This window comes from Aquila chrysaetos, chromosome 25 (genome assembly GCF_900496995.4).
Source record: "Aquila chrysaetos chrysaetos chromosome 25, bAquChr1.4, whole genome shotgun sequence".
Lineage (NCBI taxonomy): Eukaryota > Metazoa > Chordata > Aves > Accipitriformes > Accipitridae > Aquila > Aquila chrysaetos.
The window spans coordinates 18,553,785-18,568,450 of record NC_044028.1 but is presented as its reverse complement, the minus strand read 5'-3'; the positions used below and the strand labels follow the sequence as shown (position 1 = coordinate 18,568,450).

Here is a 14,666-nt window from a genome sequence, read left to right as displayed (position 1 = left end):
ACTGAATTTTCCTTTTTACTGCAAAGCTCCAAAGCACACCCCAAGACTTCCCCTCAAACAGGCATAAGGGTGCTCGTAAGGGACTTTGTTCGCATCATGCTGCTGAAAGGAGTGAGTATTTGCAGGTGCTGAAGGCACCAAGCATCGTCCCTCGCTGCCCCACAGACTCTCCAGCCCATGGCAAGATTTGGAGGCCACAGAGGGACTTCCATCTCTCCCTCTTTGACCAGAGGGATAACCTCAGAGACGTAGGGTCTGTGAGGAAGCAGGATCTCAGAAGAACCTCAAATAATATGTGTTCTTCCAAAGGATTGCAAGCCTCCAGCAGAAGGGGAAGGGAAGCAGAAGGATATATCAAAGGAAGGGTAGAAAAATGGCAGATGTGACTGTAAGGGTGCAGGACACCAGGCGTGGGAAAGACCAAAGACTTACAGTACAACTGAAAAATGTCATCTTTCACCAGACAAAGTTTAATGACTATTAGACCCAAATGGACTGAAAAACAAGACATCCAAGCTTATTTTTCACTTCTATTGAAATAGCTAAGACTCAGGTATTTTTTTGTGTTTTCTTTCTGGAAGACCACACAGACATCAAAGGACAGACATCCTATCTAGAAGAGTTGCTCCTGACACACATAGGAAACTTTGGGGAAAATCAGCTAACAGACACAATTAATTAGGTTGGTCTTTAAAAAAGTTTGAAATAAAACCTGTCCCCTACATTTTGCTTTCTTTCTCTTAGAAAGACTGCAGTTTGTCCAAGGATACTGGCCAAAATAGTCTTCCCTTCACTGCCTCTCCTACCTCCTTGCCTAACTCAGGTTGTTAAAGAAACATTATAAGGCGAGATGAAATCTGCTTCATGATTTAGCTTTAGGTTTGAAAAAGGATTTTCATTCTCTTTCCCTAAGACCCATTGACATATTCCCAGGAAAAAGGAAACAAATCACATAAATATAGGGGCTCTGAAAGGTAAAATAACGGATTGAACACATGAGGATTGTACATTTGTGCATATGCTCAGAAATTATTTAAAATAATATAAATTTAGCTAGAGTGATAACATTCTAGCTGTACCGCAATACCAAAACTTTAGAAGTGAAGTTTAGCAATAACTGAATACTCTACAAAGTGAAATTGAGCTCGATATTTTAAAGAAACCAGAGAAAAATGAAGAAAATAAGTACTTGAATGGGTTTTTTCAGTATTTCTTTTTTAATTACCAAAGCTACCACCAGTAATATTGAACAGATAACTTTTTAAAGTTGATTTTTTTATTATTCTTTTTCCTCAAGAGATGTCACAGTTGTTTGAGAGTATCGTTACAAGAGACTTCCAGTGCCTCTGCATGGCTGTCCTTCTTAAAGGTTTGTCCATCCATTGGACATTTCGGAGAAGAATTATCAACTGACTCCTAATTAAAACATTTATTTTTGACTAAGATTTTTTTTAAAGATAGCCACAGTCATCTGGGAAAAATTCTTATGGAGGAGAAACACTTCTCACTCTTATCTTCTCTAGTTTGTGAGTTTTTCCTCTCACACCTTCCCCAACCTTTTAAATTAACTTAGTTTTATGCAGCTAAGTACTTTGGCTATAGCTCAGGTTAAATAATACCTAAGCACACCATCTGTCCTTTGGCTGCTGCAGATATGGCAGAGAAGACTGATAAAATTTTCAGCCTGTACAAAATATCTCAACAGTTGAAAACCAGACGATCAACTATTCATAAGTTAATAGAGCATACGGTAGTAACCAGGGAGCCAGCCTGGGAGCTCAGGCGGCAGCGCTTGTATTCCCAAATCCACTACTGGTCCTGCATCCTACCTTATGCATTTCAATAGACTGTTTGAAATCTAAAGCTGACATTTTAAATGTCACCACGGCCAACTGTTTCACTGCTGGTAATTTTAACACAAACATCCTACCAATCTGCTTAGTCCCTGCTCATAAAGTGCCTAAAGTCTTCCAGATCTGCCCATTTCTGTTGGAAACCCCCAGCTTTTCCCCGAGATCCCACAGATCATCAACACAATGATTTCAGGCGCAGCAAAACCAACAGCGGACACCGCCTAAAACGCATTAGTGCAACCAACAAATGAAGAAAGTACCCCAGGGCTGATTCATTTCAGAATTTTAGACAGAAAAGCAAAGGTGAACAGCGGGACGCGGCCCCGCTCTCACCGCGCGGGCTGCCCCATTGCCACCTGCCATGCCAAGGGGTGCCGACCCCTCGGCACACCCACGCCTGAGCATCCCGAGGTCTCTCCACGGCCACCAGGCCAGGAGACAGAGAAAGCACCGACAAGCTGGCCACGGCTGTCCCAGGGGAGCAGGAGCTGGGCTGTCTCCCCGCAAAGCCCACCGACCTCTTGCTCGCCCAGCTTTTTTTGCGGTTTTTAAATGTGATCTTAAGGCACGGGTAGGCTGAGAGACAACAGCAATGAAACGCCTCCTCCCCGACACCTCTCGTTCAGGTCTAAGGCAGATTTAATCACCGGCCCCCCGGGCCGCTCCTACAACGCCTACGGGACCCCGCGCTGCCGCCCGCAGCCCAGGCTATCCCCGGGCTGAAGCAGCCGGTAAGGGCTAACACCCTCGGCCAGGCCTCGGCGCGGGGGGAGCCCCGGGGCCGGGCCGCTGAGGGCATGCGGGGCCGGGGAGAGCCCCGCGGCCGGGCAGGCCTCCGCGCCCCGCGCCCCCCCCTCGCCGCCGCCGTCCCGTCCCGTCCCGTCCCGTCCCGTCCCTGCCCGTCCCGCCGCTGCCGCCTACCGCCCGCTCCGCCAGACCGGCCGCTTCCGGGGACCGGTTGCTCGGAGACGCCGGTGGCGCCGGGCTGTGCACCGCGGCGGGCCCGGCCAGCGCCGGGAACCGGGCTCCCGCGTTCCGCCCGCCCTACGGGGCCGCCCGGCGCCCCTCTCCCGCCCTCCTCGTTCCCCCCCTGGTTTTTAAGGCCGCGTCCCCCAGCAGCCTGGGGAGGGCTTGGAGCCGCCGCAGCGGGGCTCTGCCCCGGCTTCCCCGGCAGCGCTGCTCACCGGAGGCTCGCCCCAACGCCTTCCCGCGGGGCCGAGGGAGAGGTGGCGGGGCCGCGGCTGAGCCGGCCGATAAGGAGCGCCAGCTCGCCCAGCCCTCAGACACGCCATCGCCCACCCGGGCCTGGGGCAAGGGCAGGGACTCGCCTTCCCTCGTGGGACCCCGTTGTCCCCCCCATCCCCACAGGCCAGGGACCTGCCTTTCCTCACGGGACCCCGTCATCGCTGCCTCCTCGGCGGGTCCCCGGCCCGGCAGAGGCCCGTGGGTGCGGATGGCGGTGTCCGGGAGCTTCCCTCCTGTGAGCCGGCAGTGGGCTGGGGCCGCGGGGGTGCCGGGAGGACGCTGGGCAGCTGGAGGGGGTCCCGCATGGAAAGGGAGAGTGGGTGCGGAGGTGGAGGGCGCAGGCCCCACAGGGGCGGGCTAGAGAAAAGGGTTTGGATTTCTTTTGTTGGGAGCCGCAGGATTGGAAATAAGGTGGGGGAAGATGCGTTTTTTCTGGGAGCTCAAATGAAGGGAGGGCACGGGACAGGCTTATCCCTGTTCCTGCAAAGTGCACGGAGTCCCTGCTGCTGGGCTCGCTCCTGGGGCTGCCTTGCCCTGCAGGGAGAGGGGGTCTGGGAGGGCACCACAGGGTGTCCGTGGTCTTTAGCACTCGTTCCAGGGCCGGGAAGAAGAAAGGGTCCTCTCTGGGGTTCGTTTGGGGTGGGAGGTGGCGACTGGACTCCGGTCTTGGACATCAGCACAGGCCGAGGAGTCGTGCAGCACCGTGCCCGTGCCGAGGGCTGGAGTGGGGAGAGGAAAACGCCCTTCCCTCCGCCACCGCACCCTGCCAGCTTCTCCCTGGCCTCTGCTGATAAAGGCAGCGGCTGTGGTTTCTTAGCCCTCCTCTCCAAGGGGAGAACAGGACGGCCGGGCAGGCTCAGCCCTAGGACATGGACATGGGTTGGTGTGAGTAATTCTACATGCCCGTATGCAATTTTCTCCATGCAGTAGTTGTTGCTTCCCTGTAGAGGTCAGGAATGCAGCATGGAATGAGTTACCTTTATTTTACCATTCTCCTGAAGTCTGCTGCAAACCCAGCGTGCCAGATAGACCGCTGCCAGCTCTGGCCTGGCCTTACCCCACCAGTCATACTCTGGCATCACGAAGGTGGAACAATGGCTACATAAAAACAGCGTGCAGGGAAGAGAAGTATTTATATTATCTTCGCAAAAACACACAAGGATTCAAGGGAGTGGTGATAAGTTTGCCAAGGCACCAACGTGTGGCCAATTCTGAGTAGCTCAGTCCCCCTTTAGCTACTCTGGTGGGTCCAAGAAACTCGGAACTGGTCTAGTCCTTGCTTCTGCCATCTGGAGAAGCTGGAGGGCAATAAGGCAGTCAAGTATGGGGACAATGCCCAGCTATGGGAGCAGTCGAGCTCACAGCCCACCAGCAGACCCAAAGCTCAGCGGGGTTGCAGTGGAACCAACCCCACTCCCCCCCTGGGTGTTAGGCTGGGGTCACCACGTGGTACCCCAGGGTTGGTGGGGCTGTAAGGGGGCCTCACGCAGTACTTAAAGACTTTTACACAGTTCTCCCCTGCATCTGCCACAAAGAGGTGCCCGAAGGAAGAACAAGCCACGCCAGCAGGCCTCCGCAGCCCTGCGGACACCAGGCAGACAGGAGCCCCATGCTCTGGGAACAAGTGGACTGTCCGTCGCTGCTCATCTGCCACCAGGATGCTGCCATCCACGTCAACACAGACCCCAGCTGGGTTGCCAAACCGGTGTCCATATTTGCTGCTGAGGGAGCAGAGGAGTTTACGGCTGCTCATGAAGACCTTGACGTCTCCACACTCCTCGCTTACCACAAAGCCTCCGTTGGGTGCTGGACTGACGTAGCGAGGTCCCTGCAGGTTGGGGACCGAGTGGATATTGAATGTCTTGAAGGCATGGTCCAGAGCAAAGCTGTGGACTTGACCTTGTGCATAGTCTGCTACCAAGATCTTGCCCATGGAGTCTACTCCAATACCCCTGGGGGAACCAACCTGTCTGATTTTTATCCATTCCCCCTTGGAGGGGCTGGTGTGAGGGTTGAAGACCCAGATGGCTCCATTCATCATGTCGGCTACAGCCACCATTCCCATCCGAGTCACAGTCACATCTTCTGGCAAGAAAGTGCCACTTTCCTTCCCCATTTGCTGGCAGGGCAGGGACTGCAGTGTTTGGCCTGTGCTGCTGAGGATGTGGACCCAGGGAGCACTCTCAGCTGTCATGTAGATGGAGCCATCCAGGGAGCAATGGATTCCACTTACTTCCCCATAGCGGCTGCCAGTGGGGTTGGGGATCCGCCGGACCAGGTCATCCTGGCAATAGTGGAGGAGGTTCTTAATGTTGTCCAGATCTCCGCACAGGCTTTTGGCCTTATCCACCAGCTGGTGGACTTGGTGCTGTGTCACCATGCCCATGCCACGCTGGCTGCTCAGCAGCGGGCTGGCTGTCTGGAGTGTGGTGATTGACTTCAGCTGGAGGGTGTAGATGGTTTTCAGAAGCTTCTCCTTTTGCTGGCTGGTCTCCAGAGTGTAGTCCATGACAAATCTCTTGTCCCTGTTTTTGGGAAGCAGTAGGACCGTTACTGTCCCTGCCTGCTGCCATCTCTGGGGACATGCTCTGAGCTCAGGTGCTTGCTGTCTACCCAGGGTCAAGGTGTTGGTATAAGTCTGGATTCACTCCAATGCAACAGAGACCAGATCATAGCCCTGCCAGCTAATTACGTGCTCAGGATATAAAGAAAAACAGGGACCATGATGCAAAAATGAAAGAGTCTGCAAGCTGGATCTGCAGCTGGAGGAACCAGCCAAAAAGGTCCATCGGCCTCAACGACAGCTTGGCTGGTGCCAGATCTGGCCTGAGGATTTATGTGTAAAGGAGCTCCCTGTGTGTGAGCACACTGAATGGAATCTCCACCTCTCCAGTTCCTGGGATTAGTGGCTTCTCTTAGGCCTTTAACACTTCTTAACCCTATTTTCTGTAAGCCTCATCTCTCCAAACCATGCTCAGTCCATGCTAACACTTGAGACACTGAGGATGACTATTCCTCCACTCCCACATGGGTCAGATGTCACACGTGGCCAGCGCGTGTCTTTGCTAAGGGCAGCCCCCTCCCCATCCAAATAAATTAAGTTATTCCTGAAACAGCCAACAACTTGTCGGAAAGAAGAAGGGAGGTACTGCTCTGAAGGACACATTCAAACTACACAATTTTTTCGGATGCAAGAGCCACCATGAGAACCACAATTTCTCTTTTGCCCACTCTCCCTCTGTTTTAAAACCATAAGAAATGAGTCCCCCAGAAGGCAGAGATGACAGCCCGGCTCTGCTGTGTGCTCTCCAGGGGCTGGCTGGAGCACAGCTCGTACCACACAGCCAGGAGCTGGTAAGAAAAATGTTAAGAGAAATGTGGCCTATTAAAGTTCCTGGAGAGGCAGAAGTTAACTTTCCTTTAAATGTGATTATAATTAATATTATAATGGACACACCTGACTGTTCTGAGTTGTTTGCAAGCCACCGGTCCACCTTTATTGCCCTGTGTCCCATGATTGCCTGGTATCATGTGCTCTATACTGCCTGCAAAAGTAACGCTTCCCCAAACCATAGCTGAAGGAAGCTGGGCTGGGCTAAGGCATACTGGGTGCAAATTGTCCTTCCCATGTGCAAATACCGCAACTGTCTAAAAGTCATCCCCTGAATACTTGCAGAACTATCAAATGCAAATACATGATGGTGGGGATGAGTGTGAATATGGAGGGAATCCAATTTCTGCTGCTTTTGGGACCTGGGAACAGCTTTGCCACCTTCTTCCCCAAAGTGGTTGTGCTTTGTGTCTCCGGCAGCAGAGACCTGCTCAGTGGAAGCAAGCCCTCCACCACCCCCACCGTGACTGCTTGTTGGGGTCCTCTTTCAGAGCTGGACACTGTTCAAAATCCAAGAAACTGGATTTTACAGATGGGGAAACTGAGTCACCATCAGGGAGCCGACATACCAGCCACCACACACGCAGCACCAGGAGTGTGCACCTCGCTTCCCAGGCGCTGGGCACCCAAAGCTGCCATCAGACCCTTGATGGTGTTTCCTGAGCCAAGCCTGAGCTGCTCGTTCGTGGGTCTAAGCCCAGAAAGAGGGCCCTGATGCTGTCCCCAGCACAGCTCAGGCTAACGACCATGTGTGACCACGAGCCCAGCTCAACAGGACTTGTACCTCTGTCCTGACGTCCTGGGGGCTGCCTGTCCTTCCCTGGCAGCGCTGCCCTCCCACCGGCTCCGTCCTGCTCCCTCGCCAGGCTCAGGGCAGTGGGGCCGAGGGATATTGTGTTGTTAGTGACGGGCAATTGCCCTTGAGTCTGGGTAAACACAAAAGCTCCTTGTGCTGACAACCAGAAGCAGCGAGACAAGGGCTGATATGTGCGGTTTTTATTCCCTGCTGGTCTCATGCCCAGAGAGAAGGTGCCTTTTCTCCAGGATCGGTCTATGTCCCATCTACCTGCTCCTGCCAGAGGGAGGAGAAGCCCCAAGGTGCCCAGCTGCAGGGACAATTTGGGGTTTTTATCTAGAGGCAAAGGGGTTGATTTGCTGCACCTCAGCCTTAGCATGAGACACAGCTGCCGGGGTGGGACAGGGACACTCTCACACCCTGAATCAGGGCTCCTGCCTCATCTCACTGCTTCTTCACTGCCTGCCTGTGCGCTCCCAGCTTGGGCATTGTGTGGTTGCGTGCCTCAGTCTCCCCACTTGCAAAAAGGAGACTGGTGATTTTTGCCATGTCGGGCTTTGAGGTCCAGCAATGGAGAAGCTCTAGGAAGAGCCGGGACGCCTGGGCACAGCCCCCCTCTCCATCTCCACACTGCTCAACCCTGGCTCCCCCCAGCTGGGTAAGGCCATGTGTGGAGTTGACGGTGGCATTTGTAGGTTCAGCTCAAACGAAAAGGATCGGGAGTAAAAGCAGAGTCAGCCCGGACCAGCCTGCAAGGGGCTGGTCAGAGCCTGCCCTCCCTCCCTGGCAGAGCTTGCTAACAGTGCTCAGTCCAACCTTGCCCGCAGTGAGGTCAAAGCATCCGCCTTAAACCTGACCAAAGTGTGAAGAAGTTTGTGTCCATTCATTACTCAGCTGGGAAAAAGGTACATGAAGTTTGGATCAGACTCCCCTCACCTTCTGGAATGCTTGAGGGGCTGTGTGTGCCTGGCCCTTCAGACGAAGAAGTGGGTTGGGGTCTGGCTGGCTGCAGGAGCTGTGGGATGGGGATCTGCCTCTGAAGCCCCAGGGATGGGTGGTCCTCTCTCGGTGTGTTTAGGGCCCTTCTGGTCCTGTATCAGTGTATCCCCAAAGCTCACAGCATCTGGGAGGCTCCTTCAGACCTATTACCAGCCAAAATTACAAAAATAACTTGACATGACAAGCACTGGGGCCGCTCCATCTAAGCCCCAGCAGGATGGTAGGCAGCTTCAAAAACCATCTCCCAGGGCAACAGGGTCTGACCTTTTGTTTCGCTGTTGTGTGCTCCATCACCAGGATAAACAAACACAGCCTGGCCCTGGGGCTCCCGTTCACCTTTCCAGGACCGTGGCTCTGTCACAACCTGTTTGAAAGCCACCCCCGGACCCTAGAAGATGCCTGTGTCATGGCAGGGCCCTGGCACAGCCCATGCCCACGCCGACACCGGGAGCTGCAGGGTTCAAGGACGAGGGCATGGTCAGGCTGCTGGCACTGGAGATGGACCAAGGGGAAGAGTTTGAGTCCGGTTCAGGCTTTCCTGGAGCACATTACTTGCAGGCACCAGTGGTGAACTTCTCCCTTTGCGGCTTTTCCTCCCCTGGCCCAGAGACAGCAACTCTTGCTTGAGTGTCCACAAGGAACGTGCAAGCCCTGGGTCTCTGCCAGTCCCCATGCCCAGGGAGACAGGCACAGCACCTGCCTGGCACTGTGCATGTGTGCAGGGAGCCAGCGGGAGATCCCATGGGATGAGCCGATGTCATTGCTACCTAGTCACAAACTTGTGGAAAAAAACCCAAACCCATCCATTGAGAATATTTCCCTGTCTAGAGCACAGTTCCATGGCTGGGGAGAGGGTCAGGGGGACATGGATGGCCGCTGTGTCAGTGGAGTGTTAATTGTCGTGGTGCAACAAAACCCTCCTGTAGCTCAGGTCCATGCTGGATGCCGGAGCACTCCAGCCCTGAGGGTCCCAGAAGTCCCCAGCCTGCTCCAGATCACCATCAGCACAGGGAGATTTTGGCCGAGGGCTGTGATTGTTTGCTGGGAGCAGAAGCGGGCGGTCGTGGGGATGAAGCAGGGTGGCGGGTGGGTGTCCGGCTGGCTGGGGCTGGACATGGGCTTGTCATTTCTTTGCGCAGACGCGAGGCGGCTCCGTCTGTCTGAACAACCGGGGGGATGATTGGCACTAATTATCAAAAAGATGCAATGTACTCTGTGTGTGTGTGTGTGCGCATGTGCGCGCGCATGATAGAAAGTGGTGTCCCAGGACTGCGTGGGAGCTTTTGGTGGGAAGCTGGAGTACCCGCTGCACAGCCACACGCACAAAACATGATGTCCAGCCCGAGCAGAGCCCCTGTCCCAGCTGTACTCCCCCACTGTCCCTGAAATGCCTGCAGTGCCCAGCTGGGGACATGCAGGGGCTTGGGGGGACACTGGGGGACAGTGCTTTCGGAGCCTGATCCCCCACGCAGGCTGGGACTGGGGCTGGGGCTTCCTAAACCCAGTTACATGGAGGCAAGAGCAGGAATTCAGCTCTTCTTCAGGCACCACAGAAAGCCCTCCAGGAAGGAAGGTTGTAGCTACTCTGGTCCCTAAAACTGCCCTGACACTGTCCTCTGGCCAGCATGGGCACCCCGGAGTCCCCGCTGCCAGTTAGCTAACCTGTAGAGAAGATTCTCCAGGGACTGATAAGGGCTGAGCTGACGTCTCGGCTTCTCCCTTGTTGTGTTCATCCTCCGCAGCCTCCTGCTCTCACAAGGCTCACAAGAGGATTAGGAAGTTAATCCTCTTTGAGACATCAAGCTCCCCATTGAGCCTGACCGAAAGGGCCAAAAACTGTGAAGCACAGCGGGGCACTGGCACAAAGCCCCTTTCCTGCCAGGAGCAGCCCCATGGGCGAGTCCCAGCTGGCCTTGGTGGCAGCGTCCCCATTGCCACCCCCTTCCCCACCTGCCCCAGACACCAGCCTGTCCCCAGGGCCATGGGAGCCAGGCAGTGGTTCCCCCCCCAGGCTGGCTCCCTCCATCCTGCCCTGGCCTGGCTCCTGCAGCCTCTCCACACTGGCTCCAGGGGGGTGGTGGGAGGAAAGCGAAGTGTCCTCATGTCCTGGCAGAGGACAGCATCCCAAGACTATATGGAGCAGAAGCTTTCTGCAAACACAGCCTCATGCTCAGCCTGGTGGGGAGGACTCTGGAGGTCCAGGGGCATGGGTATTACTGGAGCAAAACTTTGTGCCAGAAACATCCTCTTATGGATGGTACTGGGCCATTTGGTCTTCCAGGAAGGGTCGCTCCAGCTCTTGGCGAGGAAGCATGCAGGCTGGCGTCCTGGTGTGCTGCAGACTGGTGGGCACCGGCTACATACGGGCGAGGGAGCAACTGCACTTTCTGTTCCCCTTTCCCACCCCAAACACAAACTGTCTACATCCTTGGGTAGCCCACACCTAAAATTAGAGAGGAAATAGCAGTGGCTGGGGGGGGGGTTTGACCCCCTGCAGCCCCAGATCTGGGAAAATGATGTGGCTGTTTTGGCTTTGCAGCGGCTGCTGCCTGGGATGGGGGAGCCAGGGCTGCCCAGGCACCGTACCTGGCCGTGCAGGCACTCCTGGGTCTTCAGGCAGCTTCTGCCTTGCAGGAACATTTCTTCCTTCCCTCTCAACTCTTTGACCCTCAGCATCTTCCCCCACACCCCAAGGGTGCAGCAGCAGGGAGCACCCAGCCCTGCTGCTTCGGTGCTACTCAGCATCTCCTGCATTGCCTCCGTCCCAGCAAGCGCTGGCCCCCTTGCATGCACCCTCCAGGCAGGGGAGCGGGCAGGCAAGGCAGGAGCTGATCAAACATCATTGTCAGCGGGGATCTCAGCCCGCCTTAGCCTGCGGTGCCCGAGGGAAACCCTCTTCCCACTCAGCTTGGCTGCCTTCGGGGAGCATCAGCCCTGGTGAGAGCCAGAGCGCTGTTCTCGTCCGCCCCAGCTCTTTTAATTACTTAAACCCTCAGTGCTTCCCTCTGTGGGCCTTTGATCCAACTCCAAAGCCAGAATGGTTCTGCCCTGGGCAAATACCCAGGGAAACGATCCGTTCGGAGGCATCCACGAGCAGGGAAAGGAAACCTCCAATTGCAATAACAGATGGGCAGGGGGAAAATGCAGCAGGGAAATTTTGTAGCTTTTTGTACTCTTTTTCCTCACTTAAAACTGAGGAGATGGGATAGCTGCTCCTTTGCGCTCGCTCATGCTGGCTGCACTGCATGGAGTGGATGGAGAATACAACTGTTACCCAAGCAGTTCTGGAGCTGCAGTCCCCCAGGACTGCCCTGCAGTTCGGTGTTCGTGGCTGCTGGGGGTTGAAGTGTTCATGGCGGACTCGAAACACTGCAGCAGTGTCCCGGCAGAGCCAGGGGACGGTCACCAGGGCACAGCGAGATGGCTGGAGACAGTGATGCCACCATGGTGGTTGTAATGGTGAGAGTGGTGAGGAACAGTAGTGCTGCTGCCACAAACAGCTGGGACCAGAGGATCCAAGATGAGCCACAGGCAATGCATGGAGTGGTGCCTTCTGGGTTGCCCGAGCTCTGCTCCTCTTCCTCCTACAGAGAGGATCTGAGGAGGACGAGGAGGGCTTGTGGTTCCTCCACAAGAGCTGCAGTTTGAGTGAAAGCAGGCAGCATCGCAGGCTGGGCTGTCCATCCATGCAGCTGCATTGCCCTTGCAGATCAGCCCCCTGCCAGCCCTCAGCACATCTGTGCTGCTTCCCTGGTGTGCCACCAGCCCTGGGGATGACATTTCTGCCTCGAGGAGAGTCAGCATCCTCCCCTGCTTGCTTCTAGTGTGCAGACGCTTCCAAGCAAAGGGAGGGACAAGGCTGAGAAGAGGACTGAGGAGGAGACAAAGAGAATGGTCTTCCTCCTGACACTGCTAGTACCTTCTAGGACACTTTGCTTGGAACTTCTGAAAACACCACCAATCCTTACTTAAGGTCATGGGGAAACTCCCCCTGGCGTGCAGTCATTTGGCAGAAAGAAAACCTTGCATGCCTTTTCCCAGGTGGGAAGTGCAAGTTGGGCTGGGACAGGGTCCCTGGGATGATGGGGACCCTTTGGGAGCAATTCCCAGTTTGTCTTCCCAGCTCCAGAGTCCTCGCAACCGGGTATCTCCAGCTGCCCTTAGCTCGCAGTTAAAGAGCGGACGCTGTACTCAGCCCTGCTGCCACTGCAAAGCCGGTTCATTACCTCCCTCCTGCCCGAGACAGAGCGATTCTGTTCCAGGTTGTCTTTGCAGCTTCACACGTCTGCTCAGAAATCTCCTGGCCGACCTTGGCCCTTCTTTAGTCCATGTTTGGTAACTTTCCACTGCTCCAAGCTCTTGGGGTAAGAGAAAACTGGTTGTGCTGAGCAGGAACCACTTCTTGTCCCCAGCTGGTTCCACCTGGTAGCCCACTGTTACGAGTGAGCGCCCAGCTCCCCGGCCCTGCCGCAGGTGGGTCGCGGGATGCACTGACACGGACCGCCAGGCAAGACACAGCAGGCAGGGCACTTCAGCGCTTGCCTTCCCCCTGTCATTTCAGCCACACACAGCCTCCGGATTTGCATGGTCCCAAATCACTTGGATATCCCCCACCCAGCTGCCGATTGGTGTGTGCAAGGGGTTAATTCACCCTGGCATCAAACACGTCCCCATTTCTTGGTGCCACAGCAAGCACCCTGCCAGTGCGTGGCAGCACCCTCTTCCCCTGACCATGGGGTTGGGTCTGCCCCATCTTTAACTTGTGGGCAAACGCAAGAGTGTTTGCAGATCCGTCCCTTGGACCGTGGTTTCCCTTGGCAGGCTGGGCTGCAGCGGGAGGAGGCGATGCCCACCGCAGCCCCTGCCATCCTCCATGCAACCCTGGGACTGTGTCTCTGCAGCGACCGTCCTGTTCCAGCACGGGATCCATCCCCAAAATTTGCCACTGGCCTTTTGACACCAAACCAGGGAAATCGGGGGACACGGCATTTTTGTGGGGTCTGTGGGGTGTTCCTACCTCGTCCTTGGGGCTGCCCTGCTCACGAGAAGCAGCCTGATGTGATGTCCTGCCACCCTTCCCCACAAACTGTGGCCCAATCCCTGTGTCCCGGGGTGCCTGGGTTGCCCCTGCGCTGTCTCCCCTTGCTGTTCACCCTGGCAGTGCATCGAGCCAGAGCTCACAGCCACACCAACGGGGCTAGAAAACTGGTCGGGGATGCAGCAAACCCACCCTCAGTGTCCTCTGCTCTCAGCTTCCCTGGGGCCACGTCCTTGTGCTGATGGGACGGGAAAGCAACGACCTCCTCTTTTACAAAGAACCTTGAAATCTCGTTCCTTCCACTGCCTTGCCCAAGATAAGCCTTCCCTGAGGGTTTGTTTATTAGGAAACTTCCCCCCCTCCCAATCCCTGAGCTGTCCTTTGCTCTTGAACCCGGAGGAGAAGGAATACTTGAGCAGGAGCAGCTGTACCCACCTGGGGTTAGGAACCCATAAAAGTTGTGCAGCTCCATTGACCAGGAGCTGCTGGGCTCCGAGCTGTGCCGGGGACCTGCTGTGACCCCACGTCCCCCCAGCCCTGGGAGAAGGGGGGCTGCTGGCCTCGGCAGGGCAGGGGAGGGATTTGGCTGGGTCCTCCAGCTGTTGATTGGGACTGGTCTTGGCTTGGCAGGAAAGGGGGGGGGGGACATGCAAGTAGGGGGACTTTGGTCAACCATGACCAAGAAAGATGGCTATCAGGTGGGCCTGCCGTAAAGGGTAGGTAATGGCTCGCTATCAGATGCCTTTAGGGTGACCAAATAGCAGTGTAATGGGCCCTGTGCTGGAGTGGGCTGAGGGCCCTGGGGGTGCAGATTGCAGACTGGATAAGCCACCCTGGTAGTTCAACTCCCATCCATTATTTAAATGCAAAGGTAAATGCTTTCATCTTTTCAACTGGAATGGTGCCACCAGCTCGGCCACCTCCTGAGTGTCCCATCCTGGTGGCCCGCAGGCAGCAGTCCCTGGGCAGGGGACTGCCCTGGACAGCCATGGCAGAGCAGAGAGGGGAGCCATCCCCTCTGCGGGGGTGCCACCAGCACCCCTGGGGAAGAGGTGCAAAGGCTGAGCGGCAGGGTGGCATGGGGGACGTGGGACTTTACCCCACACCCTCCTATCTGCTCTTCCCTGCACCAGGACCCAGGTGTAAGTGCTACGGCCCCATGGCCCAGCCATGGTAGCTTGTCAAGGGAGCTGGGCTGCCTCTTTCCAAAGGAAGAGGCTCTGTGTGTGTGCAGTGACTTCTGCAGGAGGAATTAGGACCCTCATGGCTCCTGTGAGGGCATTTCTCCTCCTGACGACTGCCTTCAGACACAGCAGGCTGCCCCTCTCCCCAGCATGGGACAAG

The 14,666-nt window shown here is 55.7% G+C and overlaps 1 protein-coding gene across 4 annotated transcripts in view; it reads right to left on the bottom strand.

Annotated features, from left to right (window-relative positions):
- Positions 1-3,144, bottom strand: part of PIGQ (phosphatidylinositol glycan anchor biosynthesis class Q) — a 37,898-nt gene extending 34,754 nt beyond the window's left edge. For 2 of the 4 annotated variants that reach the window (XM_030001562.2, XM_041120137.1), the window contains exon 1: positions 3,038-3,143. The gene's annotated coding sequence lies outside the window, so the exon portion shown is untranslated. Of the gene's footprint in view, positions 1-2,774; positions 2,897-3,037 lie in introns of those variants that run through there. The other 2 variants (XM_041120136.1, XM_030001564.2) reach the window with 2 other exon arrangements.
- Between the last annotated feature and the right edge of the window lie 11,522 nt (positions 3,145-14,666).